We start from the raw sequence: 12,499 nt of genomic DNA on the forward strand, positions 1-12,499 counted from the left end.
GCCATCGCCGGAACCCTGCAAAACAAGAGACATCATTATTAAAGACTTTAAAGACATTTGAGTTACTCGAAACTTACCGTTCGTGCAGTAAACGACGGACAGCAGTCCTCTGAAGTCAAGAGGCCTGCGCTACCTATCCAGTGAAGAAACTGGTTACAGCACCCTGCCCCGAGGCAGATGAGAGCTCGGCATTCACTTACCTAAGGTGAGAGCGTTAACCTGTGGGGGTCTACAGGAGAGGAGAAGGGGAAAGAGATAGGGACACCCCAATAACCCCAGTTCATTAACCCCGTATTTTCTATCTGCAGACATCTTACTCTGCACGTCAGGCATACAGGGCACAGAGGTCCAGCCCAAAGAGCCAACCGGGTGCTGCACATCACCTTTGAAGATACGGTAGTCGCCCAGTCAAGACTGGCGCCTCTGCGAGAATCAGGTGAGCGTTACAGAACGCAAAGCCTACCACAAAACTCTCGCCCAGGCGCTATGGAAACCTCGGATACTGACCACCTAGCCCGGTTACTTGGGGAACTAAGGGCAGAAGTGCATTCAGCTCGTCAGGAAACGAACGCTCTAAGAAGGGAACTAATTATTTCCAAGGAGAGAACAGATGATCTTGCTAGACAATTGCTACAGTCACAAGCCGGACAGACCCCGCTACCCGCATGAGGGGCAAATCTTCCTTCAACATCCTCTATGAATCCAGTGCAGATCAACCTACCTGGGGATGTACCTCTGGCTCCGCCCGAACGATTTTCTGGTGACCCAAAGAGGTTTGCGATATTTATCAATCAGTGCCGGTTGCACTTCTTATGCCGGCCAGCAGCCTTTCCAACTGATCAAGCTAAAGTAGCTTTTGTACTTTCGTACCTTAGTGGCAATGCGGCAGACTGGTCGATCCCTCTAGTTAATCAAGATGATCCGGTTCTCCATGATTTTCAAGCCTTTCAGCTTAGTATGGAAAAACTGTTCGCAAGACATGCACAGGGGCAGGCCTTGGACAATGAGCTTCTTTCGTTGCGACAGGGTAATCAAGACCTTTTGGCTTATATTGCATCTTTCAATAGACTAATAGTGGAAACTCAATGGCCTGAGGACAAAAGGATTACGCTGTTTTATAGAGGTCTACGTGGAGAGCTCAAAGACGTTTTAGCCCAAGTAGTGAATCCCCCACAAGACTGTTCGGATTATATAGACTTGGTCGTTCAAATAGATCACAGACTGCAGAACAGGAAGGCCGATCGTTCCAAGTTTGATGCTCGAGTATTTTCCAAACCGCCAACTCCTTCCAAAGGAGTAGACTCCGGGGAACCCATGCAAATAGGGGGTCTGAAAGGTCCTCTAACACAAAGGGAGCGGGAAAGGAGAAAACAGTTGCAATTATGCCTATATTGCGGAAACTCAGGGCACTTTCTTCGAGACTGTCCGGTGAAACCTGCCAAGAAGGCAGTAGGAGCTGCAGTTACCACAGTTACAAACTCTGAGCAGGGAAACGACCTCGCCCGACAAGAATAGAGGTCCTCTTGCCGAGCGTGAAAACCAGTTCCGTGACCTCGCATTTCGTGATACCTATGGTCCTCATTGGCCCTGATAATCCGGATCGATTACATGCAATTGAAGCTTACGTCGACAGCGGTGCCATCGGCAATTATGTGGATCATGAAATGGTTTTGAGGATGAATCTAACTCTTTGTCCCAAGGCTGTAAAGGACGTCATTACTACGGTGGATGGTACGGAGATAGCCTCCGGGCCAGTAACGCATACCACTCAAGAGGTGACGCTAGTAAGTCAAGATGGACACCATGAGAAGATCGTGTTCGATGTGATCAAGGCCCCTCAGTTCCAGATTATTCTAGGAATACCTTGGTTAGAGAAACACAATCCTCTGATCGATTGGCGAGCAAGAACGGTCCAGTTTCCAGAATGTGTCTCTACTTGTCACCCTCCACCTGGTGTTGCACTGGCAGCAATTTCTTCAGAGACTCCCCAGTTACCTCCCGAATACCTAGAATACCAAGATGTTTTCCGGAAGGAGCAGGCTAACTCTCTACCTCCTCATAGGTCTTATGACTGCCAGATAGACCTGATACCTGGATCTACTCCTCCTTGTAGTAGAATTTATGCCCTCACCGAGCCTGAGAACCTTCACCTTCGACAATACCTGGATCAATACCTGGCAAATGGGTTTATTCGTCCTTCCAAGTCCCCTGCCTCTTCAGCTTTGTTCTTCGTTCCAAAAAAGGAAGGAGACCTTAGAACTTGTATCGATTATCGCTCCCTGAACCAGATCACCGTTAAGAATAGATATCCGTTACCTTTGATCCCTGAACTCCTGGACCAAGTCAGAAAAGCATGCATATATACAAAGCTGGATCTTAGAGGAGCTTACCACTTGGTACGAGTAAAAGAGGGCGATGAATGGAAGACGGCCTTCCGCACCAAGTATGGGCTATTTGAATATCAGGTCATGCCCTTCGGACTTTGCAATGCCCCGGCCGCCTTTCAATATTTTATGAACGATGTCCTCAGAGAGCTCATAGATGTGTGTGTTGTTGTTTAAATCGACGACATTCTCGTTTATTCTTCATCGGAATCTGAACATCGGAAACACGTGAAAATGGTCCTCGAAAGATTGCGTCAACACAAACTTTTCGCTAAGTTGGAAAAATGTGTTTTCAACGTGACTGAAGTTGAATTCTTGGGATTCATATTATCACCTGGCGGAGTGCGTATGGATTCAAAGAAGGTCGATGCAGTTCTCAAATGGCCATCACCATCCTCCGTAAAAGGTGTGCAAAGCATGTTAGGCTTCGTTAACTTTTACCGCAGGTTTATCCCCGAGTTCTCTCGAATAGTCCAGCCCATCACTGCCTTGTTAAAGAAAAACAAACGTTTTGAATGGTCTACCGAGGCGGAACAAGCTTTCCAGGATTTGAAGACTAAATTTATCTCTGCACCAATCTTAAAACACCCTCGCCCCGAACTCCCCTACATCGTGGAAACTGATGCTTCAAGCCTTGCCATGGGGGCAGTTCTATCACAAAAGGACCCGGTAACCAATCAGTTGCATCCCGTGGCATTTTGGTCCCGCAAATTCTCGCCTCCTGAAGTCAATTACACGATTACTGACAAGGAACTTCTGGCTATCAAGTCTGCCTTTAAGGCTTGGCGGCATTATCTGCTGGGGGCCCGACACACCGTTACTGTGATTACGGATCACCGAAACCTGCAATATTTGAAAACCGCAAAAGCCCAATCCTCTAGACAACTCCGTTGGGCATTATTCTTTGCCGAGTTTGACTTCATAATTACCTATCGACCTGGTACAAAGAACGGTAAAGCCGATGCCCTTTCTCGGATGGGAGTGGAAGAACACTTGATCAACCCTAAACCTGTACCAATCATTCCCGAACAAAGAATTCTGGGTGTAATCGCCACAGAATCCATAGAGGAAGTTAAGGATAAAGCCAGGCAACTTGTAACTCCAGCAGACATACAGAATTGGCATCTGCAGGGAAAGGACTTTGCAGTAAAGGACAACTTATTGTATTTCCAAGAACGATTATACCTACCCAGCACAGATTTACAGAAAAAAGTAATCTCTTGTTATCACGACTCTTTAATGGAAGGTCATCCCGGTATAGCCAAGACCTCAGAAAAGATCAAGCGCTACTTCTGGTGGCTGTCTTGGAAAAAAGATATCAGAGACTTTATAATGTCCTGTGGAGTATGCGCCCAAAACAAGAGTCAAAAGGAAAGACCAGCAGGCCTCTTACGCCCTATTGACATCCCACCTCGCCCTTGGCATACGCTTTCTATGGACTTCATCACCGATCTACCTCCATGCTCCGGATACAATACGATTCTAGTAATCGTGGACTTATTCTCCAAGATGGCGCATTTCATTCCGCTCAAAGGCTTGCCAACAGCAGCAACTCTGGCCCGAGAATTTCTCGAAAACATCGTCCGACTGCACGGTTTTCCTTCGGTTCTAATTTCGGATCGAGGTAGTCAATTTATTTCTCATTTTTGGCGAAGTTGCTGTCGGTCGGCTCAAATTGATGTGAGACTATCGACCAGTCACCACCCTCAGACCGACGGACAAACTGAGAGGACCAATCAAACTCTGGAACAGTATTTACGCTGCATGCTGCAACAAACTGAAAAAACTTGGAAAGATATCCTTTGGATAGCCGAGTATGCCTACAATAACTCTGTCCATTCGGGAACTGGGAAAACCCCGTTTTTTCTTTTGTACGGCAGTCACCCTCGAACCTCGGAGTTGGATCCCCTCCAAGATCTTGAAACACCAGCAGTAGACTACCTACATTCTACAATCACCCAAGCCTTTAAGGAAGCTGTTTCTCACCTTCAAAGGGCTAAAGAACAATACAAGAAAGGAGCAGATCAACATCGGAAGGAAGCCCCTCAATATCAAGTAGGGGATCAAGTCTGGTTATCCACCAAATATCTATCTCTAAAAGGGCCACGCACATTCAACCCAAGATACCTTGGTCCCTATTCCATCACTACCATAGTAAACCCAGTAGCGGTCAAGTTGGACTTGCCCCCGCACATGAAGATACATCCGGTCTTCCACGTCTCTCTATTAAAACCCGTGCAACCTCAAACCCGACTAACCAAATCTCCAAAACCTATCCTAGTTGATGGAGAACTCGAGTTTGAAGTCAAAAGCATTCTGGACTCCAAGATCTCCAAATCTAAACTATTCTACCTAATTGACTGGAAAGGCTACGGCCCCCAAGAGAGATCCTGGGAACCTGCTGAATATGTCCACGCTCCTCGCCTAATCAAAAGATTTCACCGAACATTTCCTGACAAGCCAAAACCCCCGGAGAAGCCCGGTTTGGGAGGGGTCTTGAGGGGGGGTACTGTCATGATCTCTGCTTCCAAAAGGTCAGGGTTTTCCCAACTCCCTTGGAAGCAGATCCATAACCCAGGTTCCGAGTGCCAACCAGTCCCAATTGGGACCTTTTGGACCCAGTCCTGGCACCAGTGGCACCAGGCTCATAAATATGCCCAGTCCCAGCGCTGGAAGTGCCGGGCTCATAATGCTTGGGTGGACTTACCTGCAGCAGACCATGCTGCTTACTTGCCTGCCAGTTGAGCCTCTGATCATCTTCTGTTTGGAACTACTTTTCCTGTTGGGTGGGGCTGGAGCCACTCCCTAGATTCAGAACACTGGAACTCTTCTGGAAGGCAGGAACTCTTTTCTTACCAGGAACTCTTTTCTTACTTAGGCGTGGCTGTGGAAGGAGACACCTAAGCACTACAGGAGGCTATTTAAACCACACCCGGTGGATGAATCTTGCTTTGCGTTATTCTGCACCCTCTGCAGCAGAACGCTCATCGTGTCTTCTGCATCCGGTCCTGGGCCTAAGGAAAAAGGCTTACCATCCTGAATCCAGTCTTCAGCAACACCTATAAAGACAAGAAAGAACAGGTTAGCATTCCGGCATCTGAAAGGCAAAGGCTTACCTAATCTTCGTGCGCTCCGGAGGTCTTCACACTGCATTCCGGCATCTGAAAGACAAAAGCTTACCAACTCTTCGCACGCTCCGGAGGCCGTCGGCGCTGCATCCCGCATCTGAAAGACAAAACAAGGTGCGTTTAAAGACATTGGGGAACTTTAATACTCAAGTGCCATTACTCCTTTCCACATCTAACCCAGTGGGTATCCCGGCACCCTGCAGCCGCTCCGAACTTGTACCTGCAAAATAAAAAGACAGTTAGAGCGCATCGTGAAGCTGGCAACAAGCGCTTACTTGCGTGCTTCCAGGCGCTTCTATCCATCACACGTGCTCCATCTTCAACTCACTTCAGCCCGTCATCCGCCATCGCCGGAACCCTGCAAAACAAGAGACATCATTATTAAAGACTTTAAAGACATTTGAGTTACTCGAAACTTACCGTTCGTGCAGTAAACGACGGACAGCAGTCCTCTGAAGTCAAGAGGCCTGCGCTACCTATCCAGTGAAGAAACTGGTTACAGCACCCTGCCCCGAGGCAGATGGAGAGCTCGGCATTCACTTACCTAAGGTGAGAGCGTTAACCTGTGGGGGTCTACAGGAGAGGAGAAGGGGAAAGAGATAGGGACACCCCAATAACCCCAGTTCATTAACCCCGTATTTTCTATCTGCAGACATCTTACTCTGCACGTCAGGCATACAGGGCACAGAGGTCCAGCCCAAAGAGCCAACCGGGTGCTGCACATCACCTTTGAAGATACGGTAGTCGCCCAGTCAAGACCGGCGCCTCTGCGAGAATCAGGTGAGCGTTACACAGACCTGTACAGGCATCAAAAGATCCATACTCCAATTTCCCCTCAACCCTAAGCAGTCATCAAAGGATCCATACTGGGAAGAAGCCCTATGAGTGCTTAGAATGTGGTAAGCACTTTAATCATGCATCAAACCTGATGACTCATAAGAGATCCCACACTGGCCGGAAACCATACTCATGTACAGAGTGTGAGAATAGCTTCACTCTCCAATCAACTCTTACTGGCCATAAACAGATACATACTGGAAAGCGGCCATACCAGGGCTCAGAGTGTACGAAGAACTTCACTTGTATATCGAGTATGATCAAGCATCAGAAGATCCATACTGCGGGGAAGCCATATGAGTGCACAGAGTGCAAGAATAGATACAGTGACCCCTCCACCCTGAGCAGTTATCAAAGGATCCATACATGGGTGAAGCCCTATGGGTGTACATAAATAAAACCCGATGACTCATAAGAGATCCCACACAGGATTGACACCCTACCAGTGTATAGAGTGTGAGAAAAGCTGCACTCAGAGAACATGTCTTTATAGCCATCGAAGGCGCCATACTAGAGACTGACCATACTAGTGTACAGAGTGACAGAAGCTCCATTTATATCCTTATGTTGGACAAGGACTTCCATAAGAACGGTCCATCATTTATTGGAAATATAATCAAGAGATATTTTGCAAAGAGAAACATGTATATTCCTAACAGTTCTACAAGTTCTCCACCTGAAGGCTAGAGGTGATGTATGAGCTAGAAAGTGGAATTCCCTTCCAATCACTGTTCCTTTTCCTGATGATTATCTGATCTTTTGAGAATCTTTGAAGTCCGGCATAAGCAGCACTGCTGCACACTACTTTGCCCTAAGCACTCATCGCCAGGATACCTTTTGGGTGAATGTTGCATGCTATCAATATGTATAGAAACTATTCATCAGTTAAGCATCCACAGCGAATATCTAGTGATAACCTGCATGGTACAGGCACCATTCCCAGTATGATAGCTCAGCAGGTTGGCCAACTGCTGCAGAAATGTACAGGCCGGATATCGATCCATCACTGGAGCCTGAGGACAAGGGTAAGGCAGTATGTGGCAGTCCCCCACATCAACAGCATCCTGTACTTGATACTAGACTATTGTATGTTTAGGGTTTATTCTCCCCTGATGTTCCTAATCCTCTTTCTTCTATTTAAATGTACCTTGAATACTGCAATCTGATATTGCAGTTTTCTAGTAATGAAATATAATAATTGGTGTGATTGATTGTGTATTACACATAGAAAATAGTTCCTCAACTAGGGCGTTAGTTTCATTGTTGGTTTAATTATTCATCTATTTAAATGTATTTTGAATACTAGAATTTTAATGCTTGTGGTAATTCTGCTGAAATCCCCATGGAGTCATATGGACTCCATAAGTGGGGACTAACACTGCCATACCACCACTTGTAATCCAGCGGTAATTCACCAGACCAAGTGGCAGTAAAAGTAAATAAGTTTGGTGGTATTTCAGCAGATTTACCGCCAAGATACCAACACATTCATAATGAGGCCCATGTCTTATGACTTTTCTTCTATCTTTTTATCGGTATGTGTTAAGATTTTAAAATCTTTTATTCAATGCATTTTATTTCTGTTCTGTACTTTTATGGTTACTTAAAACCAAAATAAAGTTTAAAGAAGAAGATCTATGTTTTCCATCTGGAGACACGGGTTGTAGCCCACCAGAGGCGCTATTGAACAAATCTTATACCGCTTGCCTGTGTGAGGCTCCCTTACCTTTTAAATTGAATCACAATATGAATGTGATTTTGCTTAATAGACATCAGTCACTGGCCACTAATTATGAACCATTTTACATGTTATTACTATTGCGTTAATGGGCGCCACCAGGGCCTTACATGTCTGGTAATGCCACACTAGTCTGTGCTATCCGTTTGTTGATGATGGCTCCATTAATATTAGTCACCAGCCGTTTCTGGAAACCTGCTTGATATTTTGTAGTGATGTTATTAGTCTTAGCCGAGCTAGTTGGCTTCTTTAGTATGAGTGATGCAAGATCTTGCATCTAGAAAGGCTATTGGTCTGTAGCTGCTAGCCTATAGCTATTGGCCTGTTGCTGCTAGCCTGTAGCTATTGGCATGTAGCTGCTAGCTTGTAGCCATTAGCTTGTAGAGTCTTGGATACCCCTGGTTTTCCTTTTTGAAAATCATGACCAGCGAAGATACAGTCCAGGTCCAGGCAGAATTAAGGAAGATGTAATCTTACAGAACATAATTGCAAGGCTCTCGTCCCATTCCATAGCATATCTTCATGATAATGTTTGCCGTTCATTGGGTCCTGGTGCTCTGGAGTTCTTTAACTTCTCAATCACCTCTGCTGTATCGCTGGATGAGAAGAAGCCCTCCCACTTGGTTAGCTTTCAACATGGGTATTGCTGTTTAACCCTTTTCAACATAAAGACAGGATTTTTATTTAATTTACCCTGGCCACTTTTATATGAGATTTACTTGCGAAAAAGCAAAGTCCAGTGTTATTTTGGTTCCAATTTGTATCATTTCAAGCATGCACCAACAATTGTCCCAAAGCTCATTTGTTTATACAATTTAATCCAGGTCTGCTTTTGCCTTACGTTGCAGGGATCAAATAAAGGATTTGTTGAGCAGGAGCTAAAAGCATCTCCTGGGTATCGCCATCACTGAGTTAGCAGGAGCTACCTCAGGGGAACGAGGAGTTAATACGTAGCGCATCGCAAATCTGATTTCCACTTGAGAGGCATACTATAACCTTTTGTCCATTAAATATCACCCAGTATGGTTGAACTGTCTTCTAGATATTTGTAGATGTTTTCCGAAGTCCCCTTAGACACATCCCCAAACACACAGAGTTAACTTGTTCTGAGGAGCAAAGGTAGCTCCCGGTAGCTGTTGGTGTCAAGCTGACCAGGCTCCTATAGGCTACAAGCAGGAACTAAATACCTACCAGCTTCTGGCAGTTTCAAACCCTGCGTTGTCCCATTTCTTCCCATTTGATCTCAGTAGAGTTACCTACATCTCTTAAAGTTGTATAGATTCATCCAAATTCCTTGGCTCACAACAAGCCTCCTGTCTCTCTTGGATGATCCCAGGTGTTTTATTCATGGGGTCGTGTTGTTGTGCTGCTGCTTTTAGATTTTATGGCAGCCTTCGACAAGGGATGCTGACTGCAGGAGGCCGGAATTGGTGGCAAAGCACTGACTTGGATTATCTTTCTTGCTGACCAACAGAAGTGAGTAATGTTGGGACCTTGCAACTCTAGCCCCACTGTGCTTAACAGTGGTGTCCCTCGGGGCTCATCGCCTATCATCCATTTTATTTAACATTTGCATGCAACATCTGGCTGAACTTATAAGGATCTGTGGGCTGGTGGACCGACTCCATATAGACACCTACCCGGGCCTCGTTGAGACACTGCACCACATTTTACAGGCAATGAACAAACAATGGCTTTAACTCAACTCTCAGAAGACGGGAATGGATCATAGGTGGCCCCCGAAGATTAATGGAGCAAGTCTTTCTGGCCAATCTCCACGGGTAAATCTCTTCTCCAGCCTCTTGTGTAAATAATCTAGGCTTTTAAGTTGAAAAGTCTTTATGTTTGCCTCAATTCCTGCAGAAGAGTTCAGATATCTCCTGTTAATAGACAGATCTACTCACTTCTAGTAAGAGAGTGGATTATCTTCAAGGCGCTTTGTATTTTTGGAAAGGGTCCTGCATTTATCATTGAGAATTTGAAGAACTACATTCCATTCCACTTTCTATGTTCCAGAGCTTTCCTTATGCTCCAGATTCCCAGCTTTGCCAGGGAGGGAATGAGTGGAATCACTTTCTCAATGGAGCCCCACTCTTCTTATTTGGATGTCTCTTCATTTTGCCATCAGAAGTATCAAGAACCACTTTCCTTTACAGGAGGCCTTCAGGACTTGGCTTTTCCCCTCCTAATGGACATATTGACATGTTTTTCCTTCAGTCTCCAGTGCTGAGTGACCTATGGTATTAGAGCCATTTATAAAACCACTCTGGGCTATAGCTAGTTACCTATTGTCTCCCTTCCAAATGGGTTTTCGTAGATCCTATGGCACTTTACATAATCCAAGTACCTTTCAAACCACCATTAGTAACTGCCAGGAGGATTCATATGGGAACATCTATGTTTGTTTCATAGATTTCCTGAAGGCTTTTAATTCAGTATCTCGAAATCAACTCTGGTCTAAATTGACTGATTTGGATATCGATTGTTCTCTTCTACACTTTCTTTTTGCCTTATATTCTGATATATGAAGCTGAATGCAAGCGCCTTTTAGCCGATACAGTTTCATATAAAAAAACTGCCGGAAGAGCCTACACAGCAGATACAAGAAGAAATTGAGAGTTTACTCAGACATGCACACAATCAAGAATGGATCTGTGACGACGAAAAAAAACCTTTCCTATAAAAGACCACCCTAAAATACAGGCCTTTTATATCCTACCCAAGGTACATAAAACATGACAATACCACCAGTGCGCGTATTGTGGCGGCTATTGACTTGATTCTGGAACCATTATCAGTCTATTCAGACTTTTTCCTGAAGCCGTTCGTTACTGCCATGACATCTTACGTGAAGGAGTCTACTGACATGATTAAAACACTCATTACAATACCCAGAGGGCAGTACGACATTCTAGTGACACTGTATGTGGTATCCCTATATACTTCTATTCCCCAACAGGAATGCTTGGACATTCTCGTGACTACTTTGGATGCACGGAGCCCCCCACTTAAACCACCTAGTTGTTTTATTGTTGAATGTGCCAGGTTGGCTATATCGGGAAATGTCTTTATATATAAGAAAAAACTTTACCAACAGAAAAAAAGAGTAAGCATGGGTGCCACCTTTGCCCCAGATGTTGCCAATTTATATATGGCATAGTTTGAAACCCTATGCATCTTTTCAATTTATAACCCCTGGACCAAGAACATTCTGATATGGAAATGTTACATTGATGACATTTTCTGTATCTGGTCTGTAGCAGAAAATGATGGCTGAATAGCTGGGATGACCATCTCAACTTTACAAGAGACTTTTACCATCTAAGGGTGAGTTTCTTGGACCTAACTATCTACAAAAGTGACGAGGGGTACTCCAGCACCCTATATAGGAAGCCATCAGACAGAAATTGGTTATTTTAGAAGATTCCACCCGGTGGGTCTAAAATTAAACCTCCCTTACAGTCAGTTCCTAAGAATCCGGAGAAACTGCAGCACATGCGGAACACCTGAACAAAAGATTTACAGACCGAGGATACCCTAGAAAAACCATAAGACATAACTTGATGAGGGCCGCCAACCCAAATAGAGAAGTGGCTCTTACAAAACAAAACAGGAACAAACAAGAAAAAATGGTGTGTGTTTGTCCCGGCAAGTAACCAGATAAAAAGAATACTACAAACAAATTGGCATCGGGTAAAAAACTGTTGTTTGCATTTAGAAGAAAATGCCAAACTGAGACAAAAACTGGTTCAAACATATAAAACAGCACAGGAAAATGAAGGAATCTTACCATTGTGGGGTTTACCTCCGGTAAAGGGTCATCATAAATGTGGCGGGTGTGTCGCATGTAATTTTACTGTCTCCCAAGATGTGGTTCGAACATGGCACATTCAAATGGGAACTGAGGGCTCACACAAATTGTAAGAGCAAATTTGTGATTTATAAAATCGAATGCCCCTGTAAATTGCTATATGTTGGTAAAACCATTCGAGAGGTGGGACAGAACATTTCGGAGAATCACTCCGGTATAAGAAACCAAGTGCCAGAAAAACCATTAGTGGAACATTATATGTGTCTACGGCACACTGACGGAGACCTAATATAGTTTGTGGTACAAATACTAAAACCACATCCCAGAGGGGGTAATATGGCAGCTCAACTATATAAACTTGAACAGCATCGGATCTATAATTTGAACACTGTAAAAAATTGCCTCAACATTTCAGTTGAGTGGAACAACCTTATCTTTGTTTGAATAATACTACTGTGCTAGTGTGCTATGTAACATGATTTGTATGGTTTCCATGAAATAACAAGGTGGGTCGACATCTGTTCCATGGGAAAGTGAATATTTGTTGTAGAACTTTTTGGTGCCCATACTGACCATTTTACCTGCTGACTAATAGTGTTTT

The 12,499-nt window shown here is 44.6% G+C and overlaps 1 protein-coding gene across 1 annotated transcript in view; it reads left to right on the forward strand.

Moving 5' to 3' along the window:
- LOC138487552 (zinc finger protein 271-like) overlaps positions 1-12,499 on the forward strand; it is a 200,745-nt gene that overhangs the window by 48,707 nt on the left and 139,539 nt on the right. The window lies entirely within an intron of this gene.

Source organism: Ambystoma mexicanum, chromosome 9 (genome assembly GCF_040938575.1).
Source record: "Ambystoma mexicanum isolate Mex_15411 chromosome 9, UKY_AmexF1_1, whole genome shotgun sequence".
In the NCBI taxonomy this organism is placed as follows: domain Eukaryota; kingdom Metazoa; phylum Chordata; class Amphibia; order Caudata; family Ambystomatidae; genus Ambystoma; species Ambystoma mexicanum.